The sequence below is a fragment of the Delphinus delphis genome, chromosome 5, assembly GCF_949987515.2.
Source record: "Delphinus delphis chromosome 5, mDelDel1.2, whole genome shotgun sequence".
Classification (NCBI taxonomy): domain Eukaryota; kingdom Metazoa; phylum Chordata; class Mammalia; order Artiodactyla; family Delphinidae; genus Delphinus; species Delphinus delphis.
In genome coordinates this window covers 75,962,842-75,983,462 of record NC_082687.1, presented here as the reverse complement: position 1 = coordinate 75,983,462, position 20,621 = coordinate 75,962,842, and the positions used below count along the sequence as shown (strand labels likewise).

The 20,621-nt window shown below is 41.6% G+C and overlaps 1 protein-coding gene across 1 annotated transcript in view; it reads left to right on the top strand.

Moving 5' to 3' along the window:
• Positions 1-9,428: 9,428 nt before the first annotated feature.
• Positions 9,429-20,621, top strand: part of KLHL5 (kelch like family member 5) — a 75,031-nt gene continuing 63,838 nt past the window's right edge. Inside the window, exon 1 of the mRNA XM_060012689.1 lies at positions 9,429-9,738. The gene's annotated coding sequence lies outside the window, so the exon portion shown is untranslated. The remainder of the gene's footprint in view (positions 9,739-20,621) is intronic.

Below are 20,621 nucleotides of genomic sequence, written 5' to 3'. Positions count from 1 at the left end.
TAGAAGGGGAAAGGAAATTGGGAGGACTATAGTAAACAAAGAGTCCATGGATTTTCATTGGCTGAGTTGTGACAGTCTCTCATTGGTTGAGCTCTTGCCAGGCAAGAAGAGGAGTCTTTCTTCTTCCTATTAGGCTCTTCTATTGTTGTAGGACATGGGAGCTCCCTGCTCTGGTCTCCCAACTCTAAATTGAGGTTTCTGTTGATTAATTTTTTACAACATTACTGAGTGTTTTATATGGATTATTTTAATCAATCCGCAGCAGCTTTCTGAGGGAGTTTCTATTGTTATTCCAATTTTATAGGCAAAGAATATGAGGCACAGAGAAGTCAAGTAATGTGCTTAAAATCACATTGTTAATAAACAGTAAAGCTAAGCTTCAAACCCACAGAGTCTGACTGCAGATTTAATGCTGTCAGCCACTGTGCTATACCCCCACTTACAGACTGTGTGAGAACATTTGTCTGTCAGAGAAGAATCACTTATAAAATAATAATAATAGCAAACACAAATACAGTAAGTCCCCTACATACGAACCTTCAAGTTGCAAACTTTCAAAAATGCGAACATGCATTCGCACGTCCAATCACGTAAGTTAGTTCTCGTGTCTGGCATTTACTGTCACATGCGTGCATCCTCTACAAGTGGTTCTGCTTTTGTGTACTTTACTGTACAGTACTGTATAGAATACAGTAGTACGGTATCTTTATTTCAAGCCCAGGATGTCCGGAAGCAAGTGTAAAATCATCAGTATATAGCCGATTGTGTTAGTTGGGTACCTAGGCTAACTTTGTTTGACTTAGGAACAAAACTGGCCTTATGAACGTGCTCTTGGAATGGAACCCATTCGTATGTAGGGGACTTACTGTATAGCCCTTTCTGTGCGCCAGACATTGCTCTAGTCGAGGGTTTCTCACAGGTGGCACTACCAACGTTTGGGGCTGGATAAATCTTTGTAGGGGGCTATCCTGTGCATTGTAGGATGTTTAGCAGCAGAGGCCGGTAGCAACACTCCTCACCCCTGTTTGGACAACAACAACAAAAAATGTCTGCAGACAATCCCAGATGTCTCTGGGGTGGGCCAAATAGCTCCCAGTTGAGAACTACTGTGCTAAAAACTTCACTTACATTAAGTCATTTAATCCTAATAACAACTGTATGAAATAGTTACTGTCATTATTTCCATTTTACCCACTTCAGACCAGTTCTATTCTAGATAATCTAATCATCCAGAAAGTGAATTTAAAAGATAATTCATAATCTGGACCAGTCTAATTACCTCTAAATGTATTACTAGAAGATAAACCATCTACTTTGGCACAGCAGTGCTTGGATTAACACATTTTGGGGGTGGAAATAATCTTTTATTAATGAGGCCTGCCTAAGTATAGAGAGGTTTTGGGGAAGCTCCATTGTCCTCATTCATTTTGCAGTTCATTCAGCAGACATTTAGTGAACACCTACACAGTGTCAGGCAGTTCTGAACCCTGGAGATGAAGTGGGAAATGAGGCAAAGTCCTGGCACTCACATTCTGGTGGGAGTGTACATTCCAGTGACAGACAACAATCAAGAAAATAATGACAACAGTTCATTTTCAGATAATGTTAAGTGTTCTGAAAAAAAATAAGAGTATGATGTGCTAACAGAGAGTTGGGCAAGGGACATGTTGGTTTAAATAAGGATGTTAAAGAAGGCTTTCTATGATTTCTTTTATATGACACCAGGGGAAAGCAGAAGTGCAGAGACAGAAAACAGGCCAGTTGTTGCCAGAGGCTGGAGGTAGAGGGAGGGGTTGACTACAAAGGCATATGAGGGAATTTTTAAGGTGATGGAAATATTATATATCTTGATTATATCTTGATGATGACGGCTATTATACAACTGTATGCAAAAACTCTAGAACTGTACACTGAAAAGGGTAGATTTTACTTTATGTAAATTGTAACTCAGTAGACATAATTCTCTCTCTCTCTCCACATAGGCTTTTTACTGTTTTAGAAACAAAGATTATTGAGAAAGAGGCTGGGATGTTGTTCCTGAGGCTGGGAGTGTAGGCCAGAACTTGAACTTAGTTGGAGAGAAATTCAGAGAAAGCCTCAGGTCAGGCTGACAGGAGACCACAGTGTTGCCCCTACTTGCCTTGTTACCTTCAGTGGCTGTAGTGAAGCTGCTGCAAAGAACTGAGGTCATGTGGGCACACAGGAGGTCACCTGTTAGCAGCCAGTTGAGCCGGGCCAACCTGGGATGTACACCTGGCCCCTCAGAGAACCAGAAAAGATGCTCAGACCACAGGCTACGGTTCACTGAGCTGCCTTTTCTTTGTTCACCTCCCCTCTGGGGAAGATCTGGTTTGCTGTGCCACAGCTGTGTTTAGAACTCTCAAGACTAGGCAGAGTTCACCCAAGGTCTTCACCCACAGGCCTCCTCAGAGGTGTCGGGCCTTCACGTGCCTGGCCCACACATGGCTGCTTTCCCTAACCTTTCCCCACCCCATCACCTGTGGCAGGAAAAGCAGAATCTGTTTTCACAAACAAAACCCATTGAACTGAGATAGCAGCCTGTGCAGGAAGGAACCTGTCGGGACCACTTTCCTTAAAAGGAATAAGAAGCAGGCTTGTCTGCCCAAAGAGTACAGTCAGAGAGGGGAGGCTAGATGGAAGCCACCCTGGAATGGATTCCTTGGACCACTGCAGTATTTCAGCCTGTGGGAACAAAGTTTCTGGCAACTAATTTGACCTTGAAATGTATTATCATGTTAATGATATGTATCAAGAGACAGAAAAGTACAACCGAAACATTCTTCATGATGCTAGAATATAACAACATTTGACTCTTTAGGAAATAGAGTAAAATCAATCGCTGAGCATCTGAAAGTTTAGGTCCAGTAGGTCTATACTCAGATAAAAAGAACTGGCTGCAATAGGAGGGCTCTTCTAAATCTAAGCGACACTATTTCTTGATTTTCTTGGGAATGGAGGGGAGGAGAATGAAATGCATTCATAATTTGACATTGAAATGCCCTCTTGTTGCAGCAAGTTCTTTATATCTGAGACTGGACCTATTGCACCTAAAACTTTCAGATGCTGAGCGATTGATTTTACTCTATTTCCTAAAGAGTCAAAGGTTGTTATAGTCTAGCATCATGAAGAATGTTCTGATTGTGCTTCTCCATCTCCTGATACGTGTAATCTATAAGTAATACTATGTCTTGACTTTCTTAGGGACTGGGGAAGGAGAATGAGATGTTTGTTTTCTTCCCCGTCTTGCTGAGACCATTGACTTTGTGACTGTCTTTGAATGTGTATAGAACATGCCACTTTCTAGTCACCCACTGTTTTTGTATCTCAGGTCAGCTGCTTATTACTCAACCTGAATCTTTCCTCAAGAATTCTGTGCTAAGTATAGATATTGAATATAGAATGCTGGTGTGAACAAAGAGGGATTTGTGCTTTTAAAAAAAGATGAGCAAAATGGAGGAGGAAGAGGAAGCATAATGATAAGAACTTTTCAGTTTACATATCTGTCTGAATCATCTTTGTTTAATACTTTCCCCCATAACAAGTAGCATCGTGTCTTCTGTGCTGTAGGCCTCTTCATCACATCTGGTAAGTGTTGCTGCATGAATATTCGAAGAGCAAACCATCAGCACAGTGCCAAACCTAAATGCTTAACCCTGCATAGTGGTTATCAACTTCTTCTCTGAGACCATTGAGATGGAAGCCAGAGGAGTGGTTCCTGTCTGTTAGGCAGTGGACCCAGAAGTAATATATCAAATACGAAGATACATCAAGGAACATTTTTTAACTCATAAGAAATCAACATCAATTAGCAGTCTTGCAACTTTCATTTTTAAAAAGCACAACAAGTATATTGAGATGCTGGAAGAATTTTTTTAATGCATGAAAATAAATACAAGTACTTTGTGCTCATTCTCTTGCCTTATAAGTTAATAGGATCCTAAATTAAGGACCTTCTAAAGTTTTATGAAACTGGTAGTGTAACACTATAAATTAGAGGAAAGTTTCCATTCATATATGTTATAATGCTAAGGAGTAGAAATGGCCATACCCTAATAAGTTGCTATTTCTCAAGGCTTCATAGGCAAGGGGTTTTTTCATTCATTCACTCATTCAACAAATATTTATGAGTGTCTGACATCATAGACTTCTCAGCTTGTCAGGGAGGCAGACAAGTAAACCAATGTTCATAGCCCATTAAGTACCTGTGACAATAGAGGAGTATGCAGGATATTATGGGAAAACAGAGAAGGAACAAGGTCAGCCTGGAAGATTCAAGATAAAGATTGCCAGATGAGATGCCCCTTGAGTTGAGTCTCAAGGAACTCACGCAAGCAGAGATTGGAAAGGCAGGACATTCCAGATGGAGGAAACATATTTAAAAGTATAATTATAGAAGAAATGATACATTCTGGACACTGCAAATCATTCAGAATGGGCACAGGCCTGGAGAGGTAATAAAGGGGTAAGGTTATAAAGGATCTTACAACCATGCTAAGATGTTTGAACTTTACCCTGAAGGAAATGGAGTCACTAAAGCTTGCTAAGCAGGGTCCTGGGGGATGAACAGAATTAGGTTTGTGTTTTAGCAAGGTTAGGGAGACTGGCAGGAAGTGTTTAAATTTGTTTTACAAAAACCTTTTTTTCTGGTTAGAACACAGCCTGATTATAAAAGGCCTACTTACGAATGAGTGGATGGAAATATGTGCATGAGAGAATGCACATTGTTTTCCAATGTCCCCAGCAGGTTTGGGGGGTGGGGAGGCTTGGGTTTTTTTGTGGTTGTTGTTTACTTTTCTTAATTTTTTGTAAAAAGTTGGCTTTATTTGTTACTCTTTCACCTTATCTCAGTTATGCCATTTTGGCGACCACCGTGGCAATCCCCGGGGGAGCTGGGGCTGGTACCGCCCACCATGATCATTAACCACAGAGCGTGAACCTGAGCCTAGTAGGGCCCTGCTGAATGGTTATAAGCTTCAGGCAGGGCTGCAGGGCCCCCCCCACGAGGCCCAGTGCCCTCCGACTCACAGCCCCTGAGCCTGAGGACTAGTACCCTGCCTGCCAGAGGCCACAGTGTTCCCAAGGGAGGGGGGTTGCTGAGCAGACCGTGTGTCGGGGGAGATGCCAGATCTCTGCTCAGGACCGGGTCTGATACAGCCATCTGTGATATGGTGGTATGTCCTGGACTGTGGGAGGACAGACCTGTTGGGCACATCCTAGTTCTGCCGCTGACTTGCTGGGCAGCTTTAGACAAGTCATTTCTTGTCCCTCTGTCAGTCTGTTTCCTGATAGGCACTGCCAGTGATGTCTCCTAGGAGCCCCTCATGACTCAGACAGGTGCCAAGTTTGCCACCTCTGCTGAATTATGACCATGGATTTGTGCTTTGAAGGCCACTGTGTGTCTGTTGCTGAGCATCTCTCACCATAGGGCTGCTCTTGCCCCTGGTGTTCCCTTCTTAGCACTGGGGTGCCCTCCAGCAAGAAACCCTCAGGCAGTCAGTACCTGACTTTGTTGTCTCTGCTGCCCAGCACTGCCAGACCCCTGTCCCAAGAGGGGAGTCCTTAAACTTTCTAATTCCTAAGATCTAGGTCACCTGTTATTGTGAACAGAACTTATTTTAGACATAATTGTGAGTCTTTCTATTGTAGAGTAATTCTTATGTGAATGCTCTGGGGACGGAAAGGAGTAACCTGACAGTGGGCTTATAATGACCTTTCCTCCATAAAGAGAGTCCCACCTGAAGAAGGAACTCTCACATTGTGACAGTCCCCAAGGTCCTGGCATTGGACTGGGACTATACCATAGCCCTCTGACCAGAAGCAAGCATTGAACAGGTGTACAAGTCCAATAGTTGTGATTGGGACAAACCTGATGGCTCTCATGTGAAAGACAGAAAAAATGACCCTACCATGTGGAGAAAGAAAGGAAGTCAAGAGGGAAGGAAACTAGGTAGATTGCCTGCAAATTTATACCTGCCCTTTGGGGATGGAAATTTGATCCTGGAAGAATGGAAACTGGAGAAGAGCAGCTGAACAAATGAATGGAGTTATGGGTGTTGCTTATATTTTCCATAATAATTTCATTTTTATTTTCCTTTAGAATTTAGTAAAGTTCATTTTGAAAATTCTAGATTGGCTTGGCTGTGGTAAAGAAAGCCAAGGAAACCTTTAATTTAATTTAATTTAATTTGGTATTTGAACCAAGTTAAAAAGGGAAATGAAATTACCCTGGGGAACCAAGAGAAACCAGAGTGAGAATCTGAAGTGAACTTCAAGGGGACACATTTTGGGTTGGGTTTCTTGGCCATCTATCTCTCCCAACCTGGAGATTCTCCTTCCAGGGGTATGATCTGCTTAGACCTTTTAAAGCTCTGTATTGTCACAGAAAACTGTTTCATGTCAAAACATGGATAGCAGCAATACTGTTAAAAGTAATCCTAAAGTCTCTAAAAAAGATCCCATTCCTGGGATTTTGAACATACTGTATATAATGATATTTAAGCCTTTAATTATCCCCACTCACACAACTGGTAATCAGAGCAGAAAATAAAAAGTCAAAACACCTCTTTACTAAGGGCATCTATACACTAGGATTAAGTTCTGTTTGCTATCTATCAGTGCTACATTTTAACCAGATTAAAACATTAATTGTTAACCTCATTATCATGATTATTACCAATTAAAATCATCTGAACACTCACAAAGGACATTGTATTGGCACCATTTATCAAGTTATCAGTAGAGTAATCACATTTTAGGTTTAATTATTCCGCTTCTGATTACTGCTATATTGTTTCATCTCAGGGAAAAATATTAAGACTTTGACAACATTTATTGATCTATCATTATTCTCTGATTCTATGGATCCATTTTGGGCCAAGTTGTAAGATCTCAGCATAAATTCTTAGCTGGGAATACTTCTTCAATTCCTGTTTCTTAGTGTATTGCCAGAATAAGAGATTAAAACCTGCCATTTTCAAATTCTAATTTTAAATAGGGTAAAACCAGGCTGTATTTTAGACCTTATAAATATGTCTAAGTCATATGACTCAGTTATAAGATAAATTTCATGAAAGCCCTTTGGCCGTTACAAAAAGGGATACAAGCTATCTTTCCTATGTGAAGTCATTCATTCATTTAAAACATATATGTATATGTATATATATATATTTGCTGAGTATCTACTATGTGACAGACAACAGTAAGTAATAAGACACTGGATATGGAACGGTGAACTAAACAGACAGGATTCTGCTCTCATGGAGCTTACATTCTCGTGGGAGTAGAGAAACAAATATATGTCAGGTGGTGCTAAGTGTTGAGAAAAAGGAGAGGGGGTGGGGTGGCGGTTTGCAGGTTTACATACATAGTCAGGAAAGGTGACATGAAAAAAAAAGGGAGACAGTCATGTGTATGGCTAAGAGCCTTCCAAACAGACAGACATGCAAAGGCTTCACTGGCAAATTCTTGGTTTGTTGGCAGGAGTGAAAGGAGTCCACTGTGTGGAACAGCCTGAGAGCAAGCATGGTGCGAGCTGAGGCCAACAGCAGGATGCCAGATCACAAGGGATGTTTTATTTGATTTGCTTTCACTGGGGTGGAGGAGCAAATAAACTGAAAACAGATTAGTAAATCAAAGAGAATAGATTTCAGGACCGAACAAACAATATACTTAGTATGGGGGAAAAAAAAAGAGAGAGGGAATTCCTATTTCTTTTTTACTGCAATTGTAATCTGATTTGATTGTAATGCGTTTTTAGCCTTTCTCACTATAAACCCAAATGAAAAAGACTGAATTAAATTTCCAAAACTGAACAAATAACTATGAGAGGAAACAAAACTATGAGAAGAGTGTCATTTGCTGTCAATGTGCACAAATGTTAACACTGAAAAATCAAATGAGAGCTTAAAATTAGTACCAAATTCTATAAATTCAGGCTGTGGGTTTACACAGTTGTCTTGTGTACTTAAAGACAATGCTATTGAAGTAATTTTTATCTATGCATGGTAGGTGAGGTTGCAAAGAGGGAGTGGGGAGTCTCTTCCAGGTGGCTCTGATAAAAAATGTATCCTGAGCTTTGCGGTTGGAGCCCTCAGTGGTAGATTTTGTGAAGTATCTCTTCCTGATTTTAACAGTTTAAAATCAGGTCATCCACTTTGAACTAGCATATCAATGCTTCATTGTTTTACATTATGTTGCTTTTTCTAACCACTTCCCCAAGAGGGAGTGTACAAAATAGATCCCTAAATAGATCTCCCAGGCACCCCAGGCTGTTGTCAAAATTTGGCTATGCTGTTTTGCTGATGACTTGACCCATCAGTCTTCTGGACCATTTGCTTCCATTGGGTTTTCATTATGGACACGTACTGAACACCTCCTTAGTAAGTCATTTTGGGACGACTGACCACATGCAGCCCTCACCGATAGGATAGATAGAGATGGCTCAGAGTACACTGACTGCAAATAATGAACATATGCATTACATTGAGATCAAAAAGCAGGTGGACATTTCCTTTACACATCAGTCTGAGACAAACTAAGGAAACCCCTTCCCTCCCTTATCCACCGTGAGCTCTGTGGGGGAGGGACCTTAACTGTTTTGCTTAAGACTGATTGAGTTAACACATATAAAGCGCTTTAGATTTGTGTTTGCCATATAGGCGCTGAATAAACTAGTCACTGACATTCTCAGCATCTATCATATATATACATTAACATACTAGAGAAATAAAGAATATAGCTCGCTAGAGAAATAAATAAGGAACCAACTTTTGCGGAATTCTTATTAACCCACCATTGGAAACCAATGATTATGGCCACAGAGTTGAGGATAATAATTGCTATGTCACAATACCCACAAACCCACTACCTGGAGCACAATAATTATCCGAGTGTTGCAAGGGGAAGGGTTGCAGGGGCTGGAGAAGAGAGGCAACTCTTGGTGAGTTCCCCCAAAGCTCTAGGACAATACAGTCCTGTTCTCCAAGGAATCAAAAAAACACAGGCCAGCTCTCTGATCGGCTTCCAGCCCTGCAGACGGACGTCTTCCTAAACTTCCACCCCCAGGAATTCCCCCTCATCCCAGTTTCAAGGGGCGGGGAACAACCGGAATCTTTGTCAGGTCCTCCGCGCCCCGCCCCCTCCCCCCAGAGCCCCACCCAGCCTGACGTTCTCCTCCCCCACAAGCTCCCCTCCCCGCAGCCTGCGGCCTTGCCTCCCCTCTACTCCCCGCCCCTCCCCCTTCTCCTCTCCCTCCCCGGGCCCAGGCCGTCGGCGGGCACCACTCCCGGAGCAAGGGAAACCGCCAACCGGGTGGCGGCGGCGTCTCCCGGGGCAGGCGGGCTGGCGAGGAGGGGCGGAGCCTGGCTGGAGGGGGCGGAGCCAGGCTGGAGGGGGCGGGGCGGGCAGCCGCTCGCGCCGCACCCGGACTGACTGGCGAGCCGACCCCCGACCCCCACCCGCCGGCTCGCTCGCCCCCCCTTCGGGGCTGCCAGACTAATTTCTCTCCCCACTGGCCTGGTGCGGCCTGACGGAGGTGGAGTGGCTGGCTCCGGGCCGGCCGGCGCCGGGGGTGAGGCTGCCGGGAAGGGGCTGGGGGCGCCCGAGGGGCCGAGCATCCCTCTCCTCGGCCCGCCGGCCCCCGTTCCCCGCTTTCCCTCCTTCTCCCGCCTGGCCGCCCCGCCCCGCCGTGACCACCGGGCGCCTCCAGAGCCCGACGCGGTAAGTGCGACTTTCTCCTCGGCGTCGGGGATGGAGCCGCAGAGGGCCGGCCGCGCGCCGAGGCCCGCTCCCCTCTCCGCGCGAGCTTCCCGCCCGGCCGCGGCTGCCCGACTCCGGACGGGCCCTCGGGGAGGCGGCCCCGGGGCGTCTCGGTCCGGAGGGGTGGGCTAGGCGGGGACTTCCCCGAGCCGCGCCCGGGGCTCGAACCCCGGCCGGGTCTCCCGCCGCGCAGCCGAGAGTCCTGAGCGGCGTCTGGGCTGCCCTCGAGTTGTACAAAGTTCTGGACGCGGCGTTTGTGGCAGGCCTGCTGCGGCGTGGGCTGCTGTCCAGAATCAGTGCTTCCTCCCCGTCCTCTTCTACCAGTAAAACAAAGTGGAAACCATATCGAATCTTTTTTTAATTGTTACCCGCAGGCGATCATAATCTAAGTTTTTAAGTATATAATTGCCTCAGACCCGGAGTGAGGAGAATCAGAAAGAGACTTTATTTCAATAAAAACCGGCGTGTCTGGTTGAAACTTTTTCATTTAGGCGTTTCAGTGCATACGCAGGGATCAAAAGCTGACGAAGAAAGTTTATTGAATCAAAGAGTAAAGCACTTCTGCCGTCTTTATTATCATTACGTTTTTTAAAAAAATTTTTTGAGTAATAGATTCCTAAAATTCAAACGGTACAAAAGAGATACACAAAGTCTCTCGCCCCACCCACCAATATTACCAGTTTCTTGTGCATCTTTCCAGGGATCACGTATAATGCCAATGTCCTTCTTTAAAACAAATAATAAAGTGAAACTGTTGTGTGTTAAGTGCCTAGCAGTTACTGGTACCCAATAAATGGTAGTTGTCCTTACGTTTCCAAAAGAGTTTAATAAGTCTTTTTGGTATTAGACCGCTGAAAAACCAGTGGTAACTTTTCTTCTGGTTTAAGCGTTGCAAGTTTGATTATATTGTGAATGTGTATGTTCTATTGGCTTGTCATAACTCTGTGGATACTTTTACACAAAGGTGACACTGATATTTTGGGGTAATGGGACAGGTAGGGAGATATCAATATGAAATTGTAAGAAAATAGGACTTAATATATACAATAGATTCAAAAATGATTTGAAGCAACTTAGTGTCCATATAGTATTGTAGGGTAAAACAAAACGAAATGAGAAAAATTGAGGCAGAGCAGGGAAAATATGACTACAAAGTCAAGGGTAAGATAATACCAAGTGCATAAGATCCTGTACTAGAGGTGAGTGACAGTTTTGGCTCTGGGCTTCCCTGGCAGCCAGGCGGAAAAAAGAGAGAGTGGAATAAAATAAGTTTCAGTGTGTTTCTAATTCCAAGATAAAAACAAACCAGTTCTCCTGCATAAGCACGACATTTTCTAGTAATGAGGCCTGAGAGGAACATTTTCTCATGGGCCCTAATAAAAAGGAAGATTGTTGTGATACAGTTGACAACAGCTTTAAAATATCCCTACAGAAACTGATGAATTTTGGTTAACAGTGTTCTTCAGTATAGGACAATGGTAAGACTCTAAAGGTGAGTTCTCTGAAGGCTTAACTTTATCCATTCATAATGTTTAGAATTACCTAGAACAGTATTTCCCGAACTGTGTTCTTAGGCCTCAGAAATTAGTAGTTTATTTCTTAAAATAAGATTCTGAGCTCAAATAAGTTTGAGATAACTGGGTTAGACAAATTTCAATAGTTTTTTTTCTCAATTTCTTGGCTAATGTTCAAGTTTACTGTCTTAAAGGGGGATGTATTGTGTGACCTTTTCCAAAATTATTTGACTATGGAACACAAATTGAGAACCACTGAACCTGTAGAAATGGGTGGATTGCCTATCCTTCAGGTGATTCTTTTTTTTAAAATTTATTTATTTTTGGCTGCGTTGGGTCTTCGTTGCTGCGCCCGGCATTCTCCAGTTGCGGCGAGCGGGGGCTACTCGTTGTGGTGCGCGGGCTTCTCATTGTGGTGGCTTCTCGTTGCGGAACACTGGCTTTAGGTGCGTGAGCTTCAGTTGTTATGGCACATGGGCTCAGTAGTTGTGGCTCGTGAGCTCTAGAGTGCAGGCTCAGTAGTTGTGGCGCACGGGCTTAGTTGCTCCGCTGCATGTGGGATCTTCCCGGACCAGGGCTCGAAGCCCTGTCACCTGCGTTGGCAGGCAGATTCTTAACCACTACGCCCCCAGGGAAGCCCCCTTCAGGTGATTCTTTGTGAATATTTCTTACAGCTGAGGTTTGATAAGAATTAGAGCGCAAAGGGTTTGAGGTTAGCCAGTTTATTAAGAGCCAAACTGAAGATAATCTAAAAGTCAGAATTTTTTTTTTTTGGCTGTGCTGCATATGGGATCTTAGTTCCCTGACCAGGGATCAAACCCTCGACCCCTGTGTTGGACGTGCAGAGTCTTGACCACTGGACCTCCAGGGAAGTCCCTAAAAGTCAGAATTTTAAAATACTATATATCAAAGGAAAAGGCTGCTTTTTCCTGGAGTTCTTTTTATAGTTCCTCGTTGTTCTGCAAATTGCCAAATGATCTCGAGAACTTTTTCCTGTTCTGTGCTTCAGGGTACTCAGGGTCTTGAATTAAACTAGGTTTAGGCAAGTAGAACTCCTTAAAGGTTGACTTTTATTATTCTTGGATGTAAATATGTCATTAACATTTACTTTTTATCCTAAACACTGTTGGTACTATTACTATCAAATCCTAGAATTCTGTAGCTGTAAGAGATCTTGGAAAGCATGGTACGTAATGGAAAGGGGTTTGGAGCCAGAAAATCTGGGATTGTGTCACTAATGTGCAGGGTTGTTTCCAGTAAGTTTATGAACCTCTCTGAATCTGTTTCCTTATTTGTAAGATTAGAATGATGACAGCACACAATTCATTCAATAGATGTTGAGAGTCTAGTAGATACTGGGCAGTAGAAAAACAGCTTTAAGGGCACAAATGAAATAATGTATCAGGAATCCTTTACTGTCCAATTTTTTTCTGTTCTTGAGTGTAGATGGCAAGAGTTTGAACAGCAAGGAATATCATCCTATTCCAATATATTTGGTCTCTGAGTTTCAGATAGCAAGTAGTGAGGGGTTGAGAGAATGAGGGATTAGTCCAAAAATTTATTTGACTCCATCCAGTTGTGTTTGGATTTTGAGAGTTTGGATAATGAGTGATACTTCTATAAGAAAGTATTCTATAAATGATGCAGTGCTGTACAAAATGTTACCATTCTGAAGACAATGAGAGGGGTTTGCAGAGTATATCAGGTAGGATAAATAATGATGTGGTAACAAAAGCCCTCACATCTTAGTGGTTTAAAACAACAAAGATTTGTTGCTCAGTCAGGCTCAGTTAGGGTCAGCAGGAGAGCTCTGTTGCAATAATCATTTAGAGCTCCAGGTTGTCAGAGGCTCCATTTCAACCCCTGCTTCCACATTTGTTAGGGAGGGGAGAAGATGTGATAAATTGCACATTGGCTCTTAAGGCTCTGCATGAAAGTGACACAGTAACTTCTACTGCCATTTCATTGGCCAAACAAGTCATATGACTGCAACCCGACTTCAAGGAGGTGGAGAACTGCAATTCTATCTCGTGCCCAGAAGGAGGAGAACGGGAATAGTCTTAAGAACAACCTAAGCAGACTTTATAGTACCACAAGTTAATACAAAATCTGAATAAATCAGATCCAGATTGTGTTTTTCAGTATTCTATTTAGAGAATAGAAAACAGCATTCCTTTGTGTATATATATATATAATCGTAGAATTATGCTAATGAGAATTTAAAGAACGTATTTTATTAATTGGAACTGAAATGCTTTTGAAAACTCCCAATTAGACAAACTGGCCAAGTGGATTTCATTATTTTTTAATTATATGTCCATTCAATAAACATTCGTTAAATGTGGTGTGTATGAGGCAGGATGTTAGATACCATGAGGATAAAAAGATGAATGGAAAGTTTATACCCCAACAGAAAATAACTGTAATTGAGTTCTCTCTCTTTCCCTTTCTCTTTAAAACAACATTAAAAAAAAAATTAACAGAATCTTTCAATATGATAAAACCTGATTATGTATATATACATTGTTACACTTTGCCTCTAACCATCTTTTTTGGTCTTAGGGATTATTTGGTGACAAGTTATAGAAAATTAGTTAAACTAATTTAAGCAAAAAGAATGTTTTGTTAGAAAAGGGATATAGCTTTATGTCAAAGAATCCAAGGGCAAGAAGTGCAGCTGAGTCTCAGAGGCAACTGGCATCAATAACAGAAAGTTAGGAGCTGGGCTGCTTGCCCCTCTCCAGGTCTATATGATTTCTTGCCAGTGTCTCTCTCTGCACGGATACTTAATTCCTCTTTTTCTCTGTTGACTGGTTTTCTCTATTCTGCTGTTAAATGGGTGTGTTTAACCTAAGAGTTCACACACTTAAAGGAAACTAACTAGAGCCTTTAGCAATTCCAAAAGAACTACTTTTTTTCTAAGTGCCACATCTTGGTTAGTTCTTAAGTTAACCACTATCAGAATTTGAAAATAATAGAGTTGGCCCTAAAATATCAATATAACAAGTTAGGGTAATTGACAACTTTGTAATAAAGGAGGCAGTTCTAATAGCTTAGGATGAAAGAAACCTGTGATGCTGGTGAAAGTTCTACATAATTAACATCAGCTTGCAGATATCCTGGGACAGGCTGATTAGAATAATCAGGATAAGAGGGTAGAACTAGAGCTGACTTGTGGCAACAATATCCCCTCCCCGAACACTGGCAAATGCCATCTCCATTGTAATCCTTTTAGCCATCCCTTCTCCCTCTCCCAAGGTACAGACTACTGAATTGTCTAATTCTTATAAGTCACCTACTTTTGATGCTAATGCAGGGCTCCCTGGTTTCTTCCCATGGTTAATAATGCAGAAGGGAGCACTTAATAGACTGCTTTACGCTGTTCTTTTCTATCCTCCAAATTGGTCTAGACACTCTACTTGGCATTTTACCCTTTAACATGATCGCCATATTTCCCCACCAACTTAACCTATTTTTATTCTTGATAAATTTCCATTCTTTTTCTGTAAACTGTGTACTTAGCTTCTCTAGAAAAGTTCCCTTGGCATTCTTTACCTATGCAATATCTCCTTTAGTTTTGGAAAAACGTCCGTAGCTTCACCTTAGCAGATGGCTGAAGGGATGGACTGTGGAGAGGTAGTATATGTTACCTGGAAGAGGGGATCCCCAGGAACAAATAACAACAGAGGAAGGCGAGTAAAAGCTGTGTAAGAGATCAGGTGGGATTTGACAGGGATACATGTTAGGCTAAAAAAAGAAAGAGGAAGGGGTTGGGTTCAGATTGTAGAACATCTGGAACGTCATTCTAAGACATTCTTATAGTCTTGTTGCTGTGCAAATGAATGGGTCTTCTTGGGTTCAGACTTGTAAAACTACCACAGGCTTGTTTACTCAGAAGGCTATCAGACAGGAACCACAGCTTGCCAGCAAGGCAGCATCACATATTACTCATCAGTGGTTGTAATCCTCACAGCAGGCCACGTAAGCCGTTCATGTAGCCACCTGGGAGACATCTCTCCCCGTGAAAGCTTAGGTGCAAGGAGACAAAGCTCACAACAGAAAGATGCAGGAGCTGAGTTGGCTTAAAATCCTCGTGTCCCACAGGCGACAGTTCTCTCTTACAGGATTCCATAGACTTAGCTTCCAGGGTCCCCACAGGGCATGTGCCAATTACAAGAGCCACCACACTTAGGAAAGTCAAAGTTATGGCTTCTTAAGAGGTATTTATAGTTCATTTATCATTCCTCTGAATCCAGATGCAAATTTACTAATCGGGGGATCATTTTTATTATAAGCAATGTTGCCAGGTAACATAGTCGACATACATACTTCCATCAGATTGCCAGGGGAATAGAGCCAAGAGAGTTAGTTGAAGGTTAGTAGTAGAAGGGAAAAATTTTTTTTTTTTTTTTTTGCGGTACGCGGCCTCTCACTGTTGTGGCCTCTCCCGTTGCGGAGCACAGGCTCCGGACGCGCAGGCTTAGCGGCCATGGCTCACAGGCCTAGCTGCTCTGCGGCATGTGGGATCTTCGCGGACCGGGGCACGAACCTGTGCCCCCTGCATTGGCAGGCGGACTCTCAACCACTGCGCCACCAGGGAAGCCCGGGAAAAAGATTTTACCCACACTTGTCATTATGCACAGTGTCTTCCATAGTCCTTTTTTCATTTGGGAAGTACTCAATAATATTCATTTTGCTTATGTTAATGTAGTGTGTTTTAACTCTTCGTGACAGAAAGTGTGAAATAGAGAGCTTGAGAGAAAGGGAAGACTGGAAAGGTAGGCAAGGACTACTAGGTTGTCAAAAACACTGAATTCCATACTAAAGACCTTGGCTTTTATTTATCTTGTAGGTGATCAGGGAAAAAGAAAGTTTTAAGTAAGAGTGATGTCAAGAATTACACTTTGGAAGGTTAACTTTGGCTATAGTGTGAAGAGCAAATTAGAAGAGATTTAAATTTGAGGCTGTTTGGTTCATTTCTAGTAAATATTTGCCTTTCTTTGGGGAGATATTTCTCTTATAAGCAGAAAGAGGGAATATTCAATTCTGTGCTCTGCAGTTTAGAATTGCTGGACAGCTTCAACATGGTCCACTGATGGAACCAGTTCATCGTTTTAAATTTATTTGCCATCCCCCCCAACCCCCAACTTGAAGACTGAGAGTTTGGGAGGACTGCTGTGAACTGCCTGAGAACATTGGATTAACACTAAGAAATAATCCTCGCCTCCACTGGTCTCCACTGATCGCCATTTTACTCACTAGCATGCCTTAGTTTGCTTTTTGCCAGAGTTAAATTATAGAACAGTCTTTTGGTGGCTTTTTCACTTCTTTTCTTTCTTTCTTTCTTTTCCCCTTTTTTTTGGTTTGGTTTGGGTTTTTTAGGCCTGGTTGTAGGGCAAGCCAGGGAGTTTCTTTAATAGCTAACTGGTTTAACATTTGTAGTGATTAACCATTTCTAATTATGAGCAGTTGAGAAACCTAGTGCTTCATGTTTTTCTCCTCTCTATTGCTTACATTGCCCTTTTTACCCTTTCCTTACCCAGCTTACACTGTTCTGTCTAATATAAAATACAGTTCATAAAATCTGATTGATCCTACAGCAGAGTCAAGTTGATCTGTGATGGGCTCATTATGTTCCAAGAACTCAGGCAATTTTGCTTGATTATATTTGTGTCTAGAGAGTACTGATTGATTACTTTTTTCCATCACCATAAAGCTACAAAGAAGACAAACACTTACTGGATTTGGTTCAGGTCAGTAAAAGACAAAATTATGGTTATACAGATTATTACTTTTTATGGTACATAAGACAGCTATGTGCACATGCCAAACATAAAGTATCCAGCAGGAATTTAGCAGTGGTTTGCCATCAGATTTATGGTATGATTTTCATCCTTGTGCCGCAGCAAATACATACTTAAATTCACAAAATCTAAGGAGGTGGTGCTAAGGAAGTCTTTCGTTTTGACCTGTCATCAAGTCAAAGGGCTGTTTTCTTTTTGTTTGTTTGTTTTTTGGTGTTTTTTTTGCGGTACGCGGGCCTCTCATTGTTGCGGCCTCTCCCGTTGCGGAGCACAGGCTCCGGACGCGCAGGCTCAGCGGCCATGGCTCACGGGCCTAGCCGCTCCGTGGCATGTGGGATCCCCCCAGACCGAGGCACAAACCTGTGTCCCCTGCATCAGCAGGCGGACTCTCAACCACTGTGCCACCAGGGAAGCCCCAAAGGGCTGTTTTTTAAAGTCAATATTTTGTTATAATCATGCTATGGTCTTCAAAGTATCAATTGTGATAACTTTTATAGATGAGTTGGGGATTAAAAGGCCATATAATATTAGTTTAGCTGATTTTTAAAATGTAACTTGTTCTACTACAAGCTGTTAGTACCAATGGACAATTGAGGGATGAAAAGGTACTTTTGATGTTAATGTGGGTCAGCACTTCACACTATAAGAAATAGTGACAGAAGTTGGGAGGGAGCCAAGTGGGGCAAAATCTGTGAGGCATTTGTACTTGGTGAATAAATGCCATATTGGCACTTAATTGCAATAATGATGAACTTAGTATTTTGTTATATTAGGAGTGATATGGTAAGTACTCTTTTTTTCTTGCTTATTGTCTTTTTGCTTTTAGTTTGGTCAGTCTTACTGATAAAGCATTTAAGTCTGCTCTATGGCTCTCTTCTAGATAGCTAACCTTGATAACCTAGACTTAGCTACACTCTGAGTCTGCTTCCCAATTTGGACAATGAGGGTAAATACCTACTCTACCTTCTAACAAGGTAGCTGTGGGTTGCAAATGAGAATACTTTAAAAGCAAGAAGCAGTGTGATGTACTTGACAGTGTATGGTCTTTAGAGCCAGTCTTGGATTCAAATTGAACCCTGCTACTCACCAGACAGATACATGTAGCCTCACTTCACTTCAAGGTCCTCACGTGTATGGGGAAAGCGGAATGACCCCTGTTTGCCCAAGTGCCTGTGACAACTGAATGCCCAATTCAATGTAAAGTATTCCGTGTTAGCCTGCACATTTGCACACTGAGGAAGTGGTAGCTGGTTTTACAAATTCGCGTTCTTACTCAGTTCTTCCACATGCTACTTACTTAGTCCATTTATCTTAAGAGAAAACTGAAGATCGAGGAGGTAAAGTGATTTGTCCAAATTATACAGCTAGCTGGTGAGTAGCTCAATTATTGACTCAAGCTCTTTCTGCTCTACCACTTAGGCTACCACTAATAAGTGACCATGTGGGAAAATGACAGCAACTATCTGTGAACTGACTCATGGTTTTAACCTAACACACTCTTTTCCCTCTGTAAAATGTACTTACTGATCCCAGGGGCCAAGTGATCACTCATGGCTGAGTAGGCTACTCCGCGGCAGACCTGCATGACTCTGTGCCTACCTGTTGAGTTGGGTACTTACCAGAAGTTGGTTATTTTTATTCACAAACCTATTTTTAACAGTTATGCTTGTTATGGTAACTATAAAACGTTGGTAAACATGTAAATTCATGAGAGTGTAAGAAAAAGAGAATTCATTCTTTGAAAATTAAGTTGACTGCTTTGGGACGTCATCTCAATATAAATGAATTATTAACAAATTTGCTATCAAATTTGATGAAGCCTGGATAACTGTAAAAGACTAGGGGGAACATCATCAAAGCCTAAACCAGAGGCTGTTAAAAGTGTTCAAGTCCATGGTCCAGCTAACTGGTCATTAGACTATTAGTGGTTCTCAAGGAAATAAGGAGCCCACACCAGAATGTAAATTAACTACATCATTAAGCACACTGTTTGGTTCAGCTGAGAGTTTTTTTTTTGTGGTAAAACTTTCTCCTTGAAGGAAGCAGTGCATTAATTTACATTCTGGCGCAAGTTTTTTATCTCGTGGTGGATAGACCATTGGACTAATGGATTCTGTATTCATATTCTTTCAGAAGTGCTTTTAAGTTCTCTCTCCATTTATAGAAGCAATAAGTGGAAATCGTAGATGATGGGTCATTGTGAGCATGGCTTATGCAAGAAAGAGGACCCAAACTCAGTAGGAGGCCCACGTCAAATATGTGGCATTAACCCTATATGAAAAGATTTATGAATGAATGTGCATTTATGTTTAAATTGAAATAAAACCTTTAAGAATATGTAAATATAATTTTTATGCTTACTAACTTTTTCATTTAGTGGACCAGCTATGGGTTTCATCCAACAAGGGGGCTTTTATTATACTTAGAATTCCAGCTTAACTGGAAATATATCTTTGACCTCTGCAGCTATCTTAGCATCCTGTGCTTGCCCCTGTATATTTTTACCATGCTGTATTGCAGTTTTAAGATTGAATGTCAGTTCATGTATTGTAAGTGCTTCAAAAGCCGTAGTCCTTTCTGTAATCTTCATAGAGTTTCCAGTCTAGGGAAGAAGGCAGACATTAAGTAAATAATTTCAGTGAGATTATTGAATTATCTGAGCAAGTAGTTTGGAATGCTATGTGACCATATAGCAAGGAGACATAATTTAAAGGTTAAAATTTAGCCCACTCATTTTTTTTCACCTTGATCTCATATAAGTATATATCACAATACTTTTAGGGTACACAAAGAAATAAAATCCTTGTATTAGATGGCTATTACCATGAAATTAGTCTTCAGTTTTCAGTGTATAGGAGAGTTCTCAACTGCTGTTTTCAATCTACCGTATAACTTACAAAGCTAAACTAAATCTCTTAGCTTGTTACAGCTGAATTTAAATTCAATACTTATTTTTAATTTTCATTTACTGTTTAATCAGAAATATTTCCCAAATATTTTTAACAGAGTGAAAGATTTAACATTGTGCTAGAAATTTAATTTTGGATTTCAGAGTGTGTTTCTAAGCTTGTTTTTATTACAAAAGAGATTTTGATGCCATATGTTTGTAGTAAAAAGTGGAAAGAATGCAAAGATAACCAATGTTAACAGCCCAGGATTCATCTATCCACGCTTTAAGTTTCTGATTTCTTAAATAGATTGTAGATTGATTTTTAACTATAAGCTAAATATGGCTCTAGACTCCATATTCCTAGCTATTTTGTTGCTAAGTAAATAATTAAAGCTAAGTTTGTCTAAAGCTACGCTCCATCCCCCTGAAACTGTATCCTTCTTACTTCCTTATTTATGTTAATATTACCATTCTTGCAGCCACCCACATTTGCAAATGCTGTCGTCTTTGACTTCTTCCTGTCCATTTGCCACAGACATTTTATCAGGCCTGTTTTTGTAGTATCTTTAACACCCACCCCCTTTTCAGATCTCATTGCTTCCTGCCACCTCAAAGAGTTTTCTGATTTTCCTACCA